Source organism: Vulpes lagopus, chromosome X (assembly GCF_018345385.1).
Source record: "Vulpes lagopus strain Blue_001 chromosome X, ASM1834538v1, whole genome shotgun sequence".
In the NCBI taxonomy this organism is placed as follows: Eukaryota; Metazoa; Chordata; class Mammalia; order Carnivora; family Canidae; genus Vulpes; species Vulpes lagopus.
In genome coordinates, this window is record NC_054848.1 from 35,603,919 (window position 1) to 35,619,085 (window position 15,167).

General features: G+C 38.2%; 1 protein-coding gene and 1 non-coding gene across 2 annotated transcripts in view; one reads left to right on the forward strand and one right to left on the reverse strand.

Annotated features, from left to right (window-relative positions):
* Positions 1-15,167, forward strand: part of USP9X (ubiquitin specific peptidase 9 X-linked) — a 487,376-nt gene that overhangs the window by 280,056 nt on the left and 192,153 nt on the right. The window lies entirely within an intron of this gene.
* Positions 13,287-13,359, reverse strand: TRNAK-CUU. The gene has a single exon. It is a non-coding gene; the product is annotated as a tRNA-Lys (tRNA).

The window sequence follows — 15,167 nt, forward strand, 5'->3', positions numbered from 1 at the left end:
TGCTTGTGCAGTCTCGCTTGCTCTCTCAAATAAATAAACTTTAAAAAAAAATCTTAAAAAATAACTCGTTACCCAGAAAACATATCCTTCAAAAATGAAGGTGGAAAAAAGAGTTTTCAGGCAAATAAAAACTGAGAGGATTTGGCACCAGCACACCTGCACTATGAGAAATGTTAAAAATTCTTCCAGCAGAGATATATGGTACCAGAAAGAAACTTAGATCTACAGAAAGGAATGAAGAGTGCTGAAATGGCATATATGCAGTTATTTATTTATTTATTTTTGCATATATGCAGATAAATATGAAAATAATTATTCTAATTTTCTAACAATTCTACAAGACAACTGTTTATTTTTTTTATTTTTTATTTTTTTCAAGACAACTGTTTAAAGGAAAAACAATAATGATGTGCTGTACCATTTATAACATATGTTGAAATCAACACATAAGTCAGGAGGGAAGAAAGGGAAGTACACTGTTGCATGGTTCTTACACTATATGTGAAATGGTATAATATTATCTGAAAACAAATTGTGAGAAGATGAAGACAACTTTTGGAAACCCCAGAGCAACCACCTCAAAACAAAGAGGTATAGAGAATAAGTCAAGAGTGGAAATGAAATGGAATAGAAAAATATCAACCCAAAAGAAAACAGGAAAAGAGGGGAAAAGGAACAAAGAACATATAGGCAAACAAAACAAAGAGCAAATGTGAGATTTAAAGCTAATTATATGAAATAAAAATAAAGCTAATTATATGGATACGTTAAATATAAATTATCGAAATGCTCCAATTAAAAGGCAGAAATTCGGGGCACCTGGGTGGCCTCAGTCAGTTAAGCTTCCAACTCTTGGTCTCAGCTCAGGTCTTGATCTCAGAGTTGTGAGTGCGAACCCTGAGTTGGGCTCCACACTGGCATGGAGCCTACTTAAAAACAAGACCCCCAAAAAGGGCAGAAATTAACATCAAACTAAAAACCTTTTGCACAGTGAAGAAAACAAAGCAAAAAGGGAACCTACTGAATGGGAGAAGATATTTGCATCATACATTCAATAAGAGGTTAATAGCTAAATTATAGAAAGAATTTACACAACTTAATATCAAAAACCACAAATAACTTGAGTAAACAAATGGACATAGGACTTAAACAGACATTTTTCTGAACAAGACACACCAATAGGCACCTGGCACACAAAAAAAGTACTCAGCATCATTAATCATCAGGGAAATGTAAATCAAAACCACAATGAAATATCTCCTCACGCCTGTCAAATTGGCTATTATCAAAAAAACAAAAACCAGCAAGTGTTGCTGGGGATGTGGAAAAAGAAACTTCAGTCACTTGGTCAGAATATAAATTGTGCAGCCACTCTGGGAAACAGTATAGAGATTCCTCAAAAAATTAAAAATAGAGCTACCAGATGACCCAGAAATTCCACTTCTGGGTATTTAGCTGAAAAAAACCAAAACATCAATCTGAAGAGATATCTTCTCCCCTATGTTCACTGCAGCATTATTTACAATAGCCAAGATATAGAAGCAGTATAAGTAAACATGAATAGATTAACAAATAAAACTGTTTTACACACACACAAGATCTTGCCATTTGTGAGAACATGAATGGGTCTACAAGATATTATGCTAAGTGAAATAAGACAGAGAAAGACGGGAACCTGGGTGGCTCAGTAGGTTAAGCATCTGCCTTCAGCTAAGGTCATGATCCCAGGGTCCTGGGATTGAGCCCTGTGTCTGGCTCCCTGCTCAGCATGCAGCCTGTTTCTGCCCCCCCCCCCTCTCTTTCTGTCAAATAAGTAAATAAAATCTAAAAAAAAAAAAAACAAAACAAAAAAAAGAGAAAGGCAAATACCATATGATTTCACTTATATGTAGAATCTAAAACACAAGACAAACAAAACAAAGCAAAAACAGGCTCATAGATAAAGGAAACAAATTGTTGGTCACTACAGTGGGGAGAGGGTGGGGGGCAGGAAAAGTAAGTGAAATGGATTAAGAAGTACAATCTTCCAGTTATAAAAAAAAATAAGTTATGAAAATGTAATGTACCACATAGAGAATATAGTCAATACTATTGTAATAACTTTGTATGATGACAGATAGGTAACTAGACTTATTGTGGGGATCATTTTGTAATGTATAAAGATATTAAGTCACAATGATATACACCTAAAACTAATAGGATATTGTATGTCAATTATACCTTAATTTAAAAATGACAGGGGCACCTGGGTGGCTCAGTGACTGAGCGTCTGCCTTTGGCTCAAGTTCTGATCCCGGGGTCCTGGGATCGAGTCCCACATTGGGCTCCTCTCAGGGCTCCTGCTTCTCCCTCTGTCTATGTCTCTGCCTCCCCCTTGTCTCTCATGAATAAATAAATAAAATCTTTAAAAAAATAAAAATGACAGAAATTATCAGACAGGGTTTTAAAAAATAAAAAGCAAGACCCAAGTATATGCTGTCTGCAAAAACTGACAGAAGTGAAAGTAGATAGGGGATCCCTGGGTGGCTCAGCAGTTTAGCACTTGCCTTCAGCCCAGGGCAGGATCCTGGAGTCCCAGGATCGAGTCCCACATTGGGCTCCCTGCATGGAGCCTGCTTCTCCCTCTGCCTGTGTCTCTGCCTCTCTCTCTCTCTCTCTCTCTCTCTCTGTGTGTGTGTGTGTGTGTCTCTCATGAATAAATAAATAAAATCTTTAAAAAAAAAAGAAGTGAAAGTAGATAAAACCAAAATTACAATTGGAGATTTCAACATATTTCCTATAGTAATTGAAAGAAAAGCAGACAAAAAATCAATAGGAGTAAAGAACACACAACACAATCATTCAACTTGACCTGACGTTTAAAAATATTCCATACAACTACAGAATACACATTTTTTCCAAAGTGCACATAGAACATTCAGCAAAATAGACCATATGCTGGGTCACAAAATAAGTCTTAATAAATCTAAGAGAATTATATCATACAGAACATGTTTCTTACCCACAAATAAATTACAAACCAATAAGAGAAAAATATCTGAAAAATGCCCAAATATTTGGAAATTAAACAACACACTTCTGAGTAACATAGGAGTCAAAGGAGAAATTACAAGGAAATTTTATAACTTTAAATACTTAGGGTAGAGACGAAGAGATGTCTACAAACAATAAGCTAAGCTTCCATATGAAGAAGCTAGAAAAAGAACATATTAAACCCAAAGTGATGAGAAGGAAAAGTAAAAATAGGAACAGAAATCAATATAATATGGGGCATGTGGGTGGTTCAGTCGGTTAAGCGTCTGACTTTGGCTCAGGTCATGATCTCAAGGTCCTGGGATTGAGCCCCAGGATGGAGCCCCATGTCAGGCTCCCTGCTCAGCAGGAAGTCTGCTTCTCCCTCTCCCTCTGTCCACATGCCCCACTAATGTTCTGTCTCTTTTTCTCTCTCAAATAAATAAATAAAATCTTTTAAAAAATCAAAATAGAAAATGACCAATAAAGAAAAATCAATGAAACCAAAAGCTAGTTCTTTGAAAATGTCAATAAAATTGATAAACCTCCAGGTAGATTGATCAAGAAGAGAGAGAAGATACAAATCCTTACTATCAATAGGAATAGAAGAGGGTATATCATATAGATCACAGAGAATATATACATTATATAAAATATATAAAATAACATGAAAATAATGTTATATATAAAATAACTTCATACCAACAAGTTTAACAACTAGATGAAATGGACAAATTCCTTGAAAGACAAAAATAAGGGATGCCTGGGTAGCACAGTGGTTGGGCATCTGCTTTTGGCTCAGGGCATGGTCCTGGTCCTGGGATTGGTCCCACATCAGGCTCTGTGAGGGGCCTGCCTCTCTCTCTATCTATGTCTCTGCCTCTTTCTCTGTGTGTCTCTCATGAATAAATAAATAAAATCTTAAAAAAAAGACAAAAATTACCAAAATGGGCTTCAAAAGAAATAGAAAAAAAGAAAAGCCCTATATCAATTGAAAAATTGAATCCACAGGGCAGCCTGGGTGGCTCAGCAGTTTAGTGCTGCCCTCAGCCCAGGGCCTGATCCTGGAGACCTGGGATCGAGTCCCATGTTGGGCTCCCTGCATGGAGCCTGCTTTTCCCTCTGCCTGTGTCTGCCTCTCTCTCTCTCTCATGAATAAATAAATAAAATCTTTAAAAAAAAATTGAATCCACAAATAATGACCATTCCAGAAAGAAAACTGTGTGCCCAGATGGCTTCACTGAATACTACCAAACACATAAGGAAGACATAATTCTAATCCTACTACAATTTTTCAAAACATGGAAAAGAACACTTCCTAACTCAATGGATGAGAGAATTATCCTGCTACTCAAAGCTGGTAAAGAAAAAAAAAAAAAAAAAAAAAAAGCTGGTAAAGACATTACAAGAAAATAAAACTACAGACTAGTATTCTTCATAAACATAGACAGAAAAATCCTTAATAAAATATTGACAATTCAAATCCAGCAATATATGAAAAGGATGATATACATGACCATATGAACAAGTAGTAGTCATCTAAGGAACATAGATTGGTTTGTCATTTGAAAATTAATCAGTTACATTGGCCATGTTAAGAGACTAAAAAAAAAAAATATTATCACCTTGATACAACAAAACAAAACCACATTTCACAATATTCAACACTCCTTCATGATAAAATCTCTGAGAAAATTAGGAATAAAAGAGAACTTCCTTAACTTGATAAAGAACATCTGTATTAAAAAAACAATTAACATTATATTTAATATTAAATAATAGATGTTTTCCAAGTAAGACCAGGAACAAAACCAAAATACCCATTTCACCATTTCTGTTTCATATTGTGCTATAGTAAGTATTAGCCAGTTTAATAAGTCAGGGAAAAGAAATAAGTGGTGTAAAGATTGGAAAATGAAAGGTAAAATTGTATTTATTTATAGATGGCACAATCATGTACAGAAAATATCCTAAATATTCTACAAAAAAGCTATTAGAACTGATAGGTGAGGGATGCCTGGGTGACTCAGAGGTTGAGCATCCGCCTTTGCCTCAGGGCATGACCCCAGTCCAGGGATGGAGTCCCGCATCAGGCTCTCTGTAAGGAGCCTGCTTCTCCCTCTGCCTATGTCTCTGTCTCTCTCTCTGTGTGTCTCTCATGAATAAATAAGTAAAATCTTTAAAAAAAAAAAAAAAAAAAGAACTGATAGGTGAATTTAGCAAGTTTGTGATATACTAGGAAAAAAAGACAAAAATTGATTATATGTCTATATACAAGTAATGAACAAAGGGAAATTGAAATTTTAAAAATGTCATTTGCAATAGGATCCAAATACATGAAATAGGAAGAAATTTAAGAAAATATGTTCAAGGGATCCCTGGGTGGCGCAGCGGTTTAGCGCCTGCCTTTGGCTCAGGGCGCGATCCTGGAGACCTGAGATCGAATCCCATGTCGGGCTCCCGGTGCATGGAGCCTGCTTCTCCCTCTGCCTATGTCTCTGCCTCTCGCTCTCTCTCTGTGTGACTATCATAAGTAAATAAAAATTGAAAAAAAAAAGAAAGAAAATATGTTCAAGACTTATATACTAAAAACTTCAAAATATTACATAGAGAAATTAAAGAAGACCTAAATAAATGGAGAGAGATACCATATTAATGGATTGGAAGGGTCAATATTGTTAAGGTATCAAGGTTCCCCAAGTTAATCTACAGATTCAATGCAATCCAGATGAAAATCCCACTGGTCTCAGGGTACCTGGGTGGCTCAGTTGGTTTAAGTGTCTGCCTTCTGCTCAGGTCATGATTCCAGGGTCCTGGGATTGAGCCCCACATTGGGCTCCTTGCTCAGCGGGGAGTCTGCTTCTTTCTCTCCCTCTGTCTCCCTCTTCCTCTGCCTACTCCTCCTCCTGCTTGTCTGCTCTTTCTCTCTATCAAATAAATAAGTAAAATCTTTTTTAAAAAAGAAACAAAAAAAGAAAATCCCACTGGTCTCTCTCTCTCTCTTTTTAAGAAAATGACAAACTATTTCTAAATTTTACACGGAAATGAACAGGAATTAGAATAGCCTAAATAATTTTGAAAAAGAACAATGCTGGAGGATTTACATTACCTAATTTTGGTACTTAATAATTACTAGATATTCATAGGGAAAAAATGCAGCTTTACCATAATCTATACCATACACAAAAAAAATTAGTTCAAAATGGATCATAGACCTAAATGTAAAATCGAAAACATAAAATATGTATAAGAAAACATAGGAGAAAATTTATGTGATCCTGGACTAAGGAGAGATTTCTCAGGACACAAGAAATGTGAACTATACAAGAAAAAATTAATTAATTGCACCTTATCAAAATTAAAAACTGCCCATTGAAAATCACTAATAAAGTGAAAAAGAGGGCGGGCCACGTGGCTCAGCGGTTTGGCGCCGCTTCGGCCCAGGACTGATCCTGGAGACCCAGAATCAAGTCCTCCATCGGGCTCCCTTAGTGGAGCCTGCTTCTCCCTCTGCCTGTGTCTCTGCCTCTCTCTGTGTGTCTCTCATGAATAAATAAATAAAATCGTTAAAAAAAAAAAAAAGCCAGACATCCTGATGATTTCATTCATACGTAACTCTAGAACGTGCAAAACTAATCTATAGTGAGAGGAAGCAGGCCAATGGTTGTCTGGGACCAGGGGTGAAGGTAAGCATTGGCTGAAAAGATGAACAGGAAACTTTTTGAATGGGTAGAAATGTTTTATATCAGAGGTTGGCAAACTACATCCCCATGGGCTAAATCTCATCCACAGTCTTTTTTTGCATAGTCAATGAGCTAAGCATGTCTTTTACATTTTTCTTTAATCATTGAAAAAACTCAAAGGAAACATGCAAATATTGCCTAGAATTTGAATTTCATTGTCCATCAATAAACTCTATGATAGCAGAATTGAGTAGTTGAAAGAGAGACTGTATGGTCTTCAAACCTAAAGTATTTACTATCAGACCCTTTACAGAAAAAATGTGCTGACCCCTTGAAGTAAGCCATAAAATGCCATACAATTCCACTTTGCGCGTTAGAATACTTTCCTTTTGAGCCCTGAGTTGCCACATAAGAAGTCCAACCTCCCTGAAGCTGCAATACTGGGGTAGCCCAAATCACAAGGAGAATGTAATATAGACACTCTGGTAGATAATCCAAGGTGAACCTAGGCTTTGAAATATCCCAGGGACCAGACATATAAATGAAAAGCCTCCAGGTGATTCTTTTCCCCAGCTGTTCAAGTCATCCCCAGACATTTCAGTCCCCCCAGATATCATATAGCAGAAACAAGCCAATCTCACTGTGTCCGTTGGGATTCCCTGCTCCAACTGTAATAGAATACCAGTTGTTTTATGCCACTAAATTTGGGGCAGTTTGTTATATAGCAATGTACAACTAAAATAGATAACACATTAATAAGAAAAGGATAGATAGTTATTAATCTAGTTTTATTTATTTTTTTTAAAAAAGATTTTATTTATTTATTCATGAGAGACACACACACACAGAGAGAGAGAGAGAGAGAGGCAGAGACACAGGCAGAGGGAGAAGCAGACTCCATGTGGGGAGTCCGATGTGGGACTCGATCCCAAGACTCCAGGATCACGCCCTGGACCAAAAGGCAGGCACTAAACCACTGAGCCACCCAGGCATCCCTACTAATCTAGTTTTAAAGCAAGATAACATACATATACATACACACGCAGAAAACAACCAGTAAATCATTTTAAAGATATTTCCCATTTAAGTTATTACCTCTTAGAGAATTCACTTGCCATAAAATTCCGGCACAAAAAGTCAAAAACATTCAAAGCTCTAGAGGGCTGCCACTGTGAGTCATCATGACTCAGTCTGGATAGAACTGGCAAAGGGTGCCTTTTTATTTTCATGAAGAAGGATATGTTTATTTCAGAAATGCAGAATTGGTATGCAGTTTGAAAATAAATGGTAGTCACCATATTAATAAAACAAGGAGCAGAATTATGAGTATCTCAAGATGCATTTAAAGCATTTAGTATAACGTCCATTCATGATATAAATTCTTAGAAAGCTCCAAATAGAAATAAATGGGCTTTCTTGAGGCCCCTTGATGGCTCAGTTGGTTAAACACCCAACTCTTGATCTCAGCTCAGGTCTTGATCTCAGGGTCTTAAAATTTTTTTTTTAATTTTTATTTATTTATGATAGTCACACACACACACACACACACAGAGAGGCAGAGACACAGGCAGAGGGAGAAGCAGGCTCCATGCACCGGGAGCCCAACGTGGGATTCGATCCCGGGTCTTCAGGATCACGCCCTGGGCCAAAGGCAGGCGCTAAACCGCTGCGCCACCCAGAGATCCCTGATCTCAGGGTCTTGAGTTCAAGCCCCACATTGGGCTCTGCATTGGGCATAAAGCCTACTTTAAAAAAGAAAGTAGAAATGGGATTCCTTAAAGTGACATGTACTAAAACCCTGCAGCAGCCATCATACACAATGATAAAATATTTAAGGCTGTGAAATGGAAACAGGATGAGCATGTCCACTCTTACTATTTAATCCCTATTGTAATGCAGCCATTACAATAATAAGGCAAGAAAGAATAGATGAGAATGCATCATGTCTAGCAAAACAGAAATAAAACTGTCACTACTTGTTAGCAGTATGATTGTGTATGTGGAAAGTTGTGTATGTGTAAGATCAGCAAGGTACAGCACAAAATGTCAAAACAAAATCAGTTGCATTTTTATATGCCATCAAAAAATAGGAAAAAAAATTAGAAAATCAAACTTTAAGAGGAATTATTTATATTAGTATAAAAAACACTAAATACATACAATAAATCTATCACAATTGTACCAGCACTCCACAAAGAAAGCTATAAAATACTGTTAATATTATTGATAGAGGGGTGCCTGGGTGGCTCAGTTGGTTAAGCGTCCAACTTTTGGTTTTGGCTCAGGTCATAATCTCAGGGTTGTGAGATTGAGCCCCGGGCCAGGCTCCACACTAGGCATGGAGCCTGCTTAAGATTCTATCTCCCTCTGCCCCTCCTCTGCCCCTTGTCTCTCTCTCTCTCTCTCTCTGCCTGTCTCCCTTTGTACCTCTCTAAATATATGTGTGTGTGTGTGTGTGTGTATCTATATATATTATTAATAGAAATGCAAGGAAACATAGATTGGAAGATTTAATATTGCAAAGATATCAATTTTCACCAATCACCAACTTAAACATCTATATGGTATTGTATCTGTAAGAGCAGATTGTCTAGCTTATCCTTTTTTCCTAATATGGATTTTAATATTTTAAGTTACTGGCGCCATTATTGAGAATATTAAGATGCTTTCATGTTGAAATTATTAAAATGATATTTGGAATAATGAATAACACAAATAGCTCCCAGACACTTTTTAAATTTATTTTATTTTATTTATTTATTTTTAAAGATTTTAATTATTCATGAAAGACAGAGAGAGAGAGAGAGAGGCAGAGACATAGGCAGAGAGAGAAGCAGGCTCCATGCAGGAAGCCCAATGTGGGGCTCAATCCCAGAACCCTGGGATCACACCCTGAGCTGAAGGCAGAGGCTCAACCACTAAGCCACCCAGGCATCCCTCTTTTTTAAAAAAAGTATAAAATTTATACTATCATGGAAAGTCTTCAGAAGCATTCTTCTGGGAAACTCAGGGTTGGGGAGCCATAAATACAGCATCAGTAAGTCCTAGAATGTGATCTACTACAAAACTTTGAAGCTCATTACCTACCAAGAACCCTATATATAATTCCTGCCCCCAATAAATGAAAAGGAACTTGAACTACTCTGGAACGTGGTATCATTTTCTTCCTAATTGTTCAAAAGCTAAAGATGCTTGTTAAAATAGATCTTTATATCTGGTATGGAGAGTTTGCCAAGGTTGTCTGATTTGGAACCCAAGTACAGCTTAAGCACTTAGGGCAGAGCTCCAAATGTATGGAATTGGCTTCTCCCCCTTGCCAGAATTGCATCATGCCCTTTTCAAACCATCTTTATTCCATTTTCCCAGCAGTATAGGTCACACACAGAGGGCTTTTGGCTTTTGTAATCAGAACGTAAAGGTGCCATCCTGCCCTAGGAGGGATCCCGTGTGGTGCAGAAGCCTAGCTGAGCCCAAGCCTTGGCAAGGAACCCCTTCTGGTGTCATGGTAGGGTGGCCTGCTGACCTGGAAAAAACAGCCTTCTTTGAGTACCAATATAAACAGTCACTAACCCATCATAACTCCCAAAGCAAAGCTCCACGGAAGTGCTTAGCCAATTCCTTCCCCTGCTCCCACCCCGCACCCTAAAGCAGTGAGATGCACTATGCTTCCTTGGGAGGAAGGGTCTAGGTTAGCTCAAATAACCCTGGCATGCAGTGGAGATGCCTCCACTCCCACTCCCCCACTGCACCCCCATCAGCCTCTCATTTGCCACCAGAATAATCTTTTTCCTGCCTTCCTGAGGATTGCTTGAACATTTTTAGGATCTCATTTTAAGGGGCACCTGACTGGCTTAGTCGGTACAGCATGTGACTCTTGATCTCAGGGTTATGAGTTGAAGCCCCATGTTAGACATAGAGATTACTAAAAAAAAAATCCCATTTAGATTTATCTATAGTGTTCTTTGAGTGTATCTCTTCGTATATCTTTTTAATGGTTGCCCTAAGTATTATGTTATATATACCTAACTTAGGAGTCTACTGTTGTCAACATTTTACCAGTTCCAGTGTAGTGCAGAAACATAACTTCAAAAAAAAAAAAAAGAAAACTTACTTCCTTTTCCAACTCTTCACCCTTCCCCATATATAATTGTCTTAAATATTTCCTTTACTTAGAAAATTACATTAGCCAACGTTATAATTTCGTTTCCACCATCAAACATGTATTTGCTCTGTCATTTTTTTCTTCTTCTCTGATGGGCCAAGATTTCTTCTTTTATAGTTTTCTTTCTATTTAAAGAACTTCCATAGCCATTCGGAAGAGTAGGCCTACTGGCAAAAAATTCTTAGTTTTTTGTTATCAGAAAATGTCTTGATTTCCCCTTCATTCCTGAAGGATATTTTTGCTAGCTGTACAATTCTGTGTTGAGAGCTCTGTGCCCTCAGCACTTGAAAAATGTTATGCCATTTTTTTTTCTGGCCTCCCCAGTTTCTGATGAGAATAAAATCTATTATTCTAATTGTTTTTCCCCTATGGGTAGTATCATTTCTCTGCCTTTCTCAAGATTTTTTTCTTTGTCCTAATGTTCAGAAGTTTGACTATGGTATTCTTTGGCATGGATTTCTTTAAATTTATCTTGTTTTGGGGTTCTGGAACCTGTATGTTTACATCTTTTGCCAAATTTTGGAAATTTTTAGCCACTATTTCAACTCTACCTTCTTATTCCTCTCCTTCTGGGACTCCTGTGATCCAAATATTCATTTTATGTTAGAGTCTCACATGTCCCTCAATTTCTGTTCATTTGATTTTTCAGTCTGTTTTCTGTCTGCTGTTCAGATTGGGGATTCTCTATTCTAGCCTTAAATTCTCTGATTCTTTTCTCTGTCTTCCATATTCTACTGTCCATTGAATTTTTTATTTCACTTATTGCAATTTCTAGTTCTAAAATTTCCATTTGGTTCTTACTTATATTTTTTGGATTTCTTTGCTGAGACTTTGGTTTTTCATTTCTTTCAAGTGTGTTTGTAATTATTCACTGAAGTGTTTTTATGATGGCTGCTTTAAGTCCTTGTCAGGTCATTCTAACAATTCTGTCACCTTGGTTAATTGTCTTTTCTCATTCAAACTGAGATCTCCTTGGTTCTTGATTTGACGATTCATTTTTGATGAAAACCAGGACATCTAGGGCATGATGTTATAAGATTCCAAATGTTACTTAAATCTTGTGATTTAGCAGACAGCCAGCAAGTGAGGACACTGCCTCACTACTGGCAGATGAGGGTGAAAGTCCACAGTCTTTCCTTGGCGTTATTGACAGGCATGTGGGGTATGTACCTTGTTACTGTTGGGTAGTAGTGGGAGTTCAGGCTCCCTGCTAGCCCTGCACTGGAACTACCCTGGCTGGCAAGGTTAAAGGTGGTTCATGCTGCCTCCGCTGTGGAGTGGGGAGTGAGAGGGTGGTTCTGTAACCACTGAGTGGTGGTGAAAATCCTAAATGTCCACTATATCTCCTCTGACACCATCCCAGAGAGGAGGAGGAGAGGTACCTTGCTACTGCCTGGGGTGGGGAGTAGGAGTAAAGGGGGGAGTGGAAACCCAGACTCCTATGTTGATTCTACTAGCACCAACTGGTGGGGGACTTGTTACTATCTAGTAGGGATATCTAGTGCCTGCCTTCCCACTAAGCCTTCTGATGCCACCTGGATGGGGAAGGGATGATGTCTGGCAAGGGTGGCAATCAAGGTTTCCTACTTGGTCTTTGCTGGCAGACTGGGGCCACATTTCTTTTCACCCTGTGGTGTTTGTCCAGAGTAAAGCAATTATTGATGAAAAGTTTTCTGTCTTGAGACACCTGGGTGGCTCAACAGTTGAATGCGTTGCCTTTGGCTCAGGGTGTGACCCTGGAGTACCAGGATGGAGTCCCACATTGGGCTCCCTGCATGGAGCCTGCTTCTGCCTCTGCCTTTGTCTCTGCCTCTCTCTTTCTGTGTCTCTCATGAATAAATAAATAAAAACTTAAAAAAAAAGTTTTCTGTCTTGCTAAGCTGTCCTTTTCCTGGTCTTTTGGCTAGAAAGAGCAAGCTTTTCTTGGATTTGTTTTCTTGTCAGTGCCCATTGATGTTTCTGTGTTGCTGACTTCTCTAGCACCCAGTCAGGGAGATGTGAGACATAAGGAAAACTTTGGTAATTTACCACCATGTTGTTGCTTGATCCTGAGGTCCCTACTTGGTCTGATGTTTTCTCTCCACCTTTCAGTCTTCTCATGATTATTTTATATATGGAAATCTAGGGATAAGTACATTTATTCCATCTTTTTGGAAGTGGAAGTCCCAAAGATTCCTTTTTTTTTTTTTTTTTTTTTTAGATTTTTAATTTATTTATTTGAGAGAGAGAGAGAGCAGGGGGAGGGGCAGAGGGAGAGAGAGAGAATCTCAATCAGACTCCACATTGAGCACAGAACCCAACATGCAGCTCAATTTTACAACCCATGAGATGATTGTGACCTGAGCTGAAACCAAGGGTCAGATGCTTAACTGACTGAGCCACCCAGGTGCTCCATATATTTTAAAAATTTATTTCTAAAGTAATATCTATACCCAGTGTGGGGCTTGAACCCACAACCCCAAGATCAAGAGTCACATGCTCTACCAACTGAGCCAGCCAGGTGCCCTAAATGTGTATGTTTTATAAATATTGTTTTTCTAAGTCTATGGCTGTTTTTTCATTCTCATGTGTTTTGTTTGTATGATTTATTTATTTATTTATTTATCCAAAGATTTTATTTATTTATTCATCAGAGACAGAGAGAGAGAGAGAGAGAGAGGCAGAGACACGGGCAGAGGGAGAAGCAAGCTCCATGCAAGGAGCCAATGTGGGACTCGAACCCAGGAGTCTGGGATCATGCCCTGGGCCAAAGGCCCAACTGCTGAGCCACCGAGGCATCCCTATGTTCTATTTATTTAAGCAATCTCTACACCCAATGTGGGGCTTGAAACCACAACCCTGAAATCAAGATTTTTACACTCCTCCAACTGAGCCAGCAGGCACCCCAACATTCTCTTATGACGTTAAAAGGACAAAAGGTTTTAATTTTGATGAAGTCCAATTTATCATTTGTGGAAGGATTATACTTTTGGTGTTATATCTAAGACATCTTTGCCTAAACAAAGGTCATTTTCCTGCCTCTTCACTTGCCTGGTAATTTTCGATTGGATGCCAGACATTATGAATTTTACCTTGCTAGTTGCTGGATATTTTTTGTGTTCCCATAAATATTCTTAAGCTTTTTTCTTGGATGCAATTCAGTTACTTATAAATAGTTTAATCCTTTTGGGTCTTGTTCTCATAATTTGTTAGGTGGGTCTGGAGTAATGACCAGTTTAGGGCTAATTATTCCCCATTACTGCAACAAGACCTTCCTGAGTACTTGAGTTTCCTATAAGCAGCATATAGTTGTCTTTTAATTGAGGTATTTAAGTCATTTACCTGTAATGTAATTTTTATATGTCTAAGTTTGAGTCCATCACCTTGCTATTTGTTTTTATCTGACCCATCTGCTCTTTGTTTCATTTTTCTCCTTTTGTTGTTGTTGTTGTTCATAATTATTTTGGTGATTCCATTTTATCACCTTTGTTGGTTAATAGCAGAAGAGAAGGTTAAAGATTCAAAGCACAGGAAGGATCGATTGTGTTGTTGCTGCTAAACATGAAGGAAGCCATGTGTCAAGGAACATAAGTGGCCTCTAGGAACTGAGGGTGGCCCCCAGTGGGCAGTTAGCAAGGAAATGTAGACCTCAGTTCAACATACACAAAGAACTGAGGTCTGTCAATAACAAGAATTAACTTGGAAGTGGATTTTTCCCCAGAACTGCCACACAAGAATTTTGTGAGTCCAACAATTTGATTTCAGCTTGTGACACCCTGAGCAGAGAACCTACCCATGCTGTGCCTGACTTCTGACTTACAGGACTATAAGCTAATAAATCTGTGTTGTCTTAAACTGCCAGGTTTTTGCTAACTTATTATGCAGCAATAGAAAATAATAGGGGCAGCCCGGGTGGCTCAGTGGTTTAGTGCCGCCTTTATCCCAGGGTGTGATCCTGGAGACCCGGGATCGAGTCCCATGTCAGGTTCCCTGCATGGAGCCTGCTTCTCCCTCTGCCTGTGTCTCTGCCTCTCTCTCTGCATCTCTCTGTGTCTCTCATTAATAAAAAATAAATAAAATCTTTAAAAAATAACTGTAGATTGTTTTTAAATTTTAATGATTGTCTTTGGGTTTATAGTATAGTATTTAACTTGCTAGTTTACTTTTAAGTGATATTATACCATTTCACTTATTTTTTTTTTTAAGATTTTTATTTATTCATTCATGAGAGACACAGAGAGAGAGAGAGAGGCAAGGACACAGGCAGAGGGAGAAGCAGGCTCCATGTAGAGAACCTGATGTGGGACTCGATCCCGGGTCTCCAGGATCAC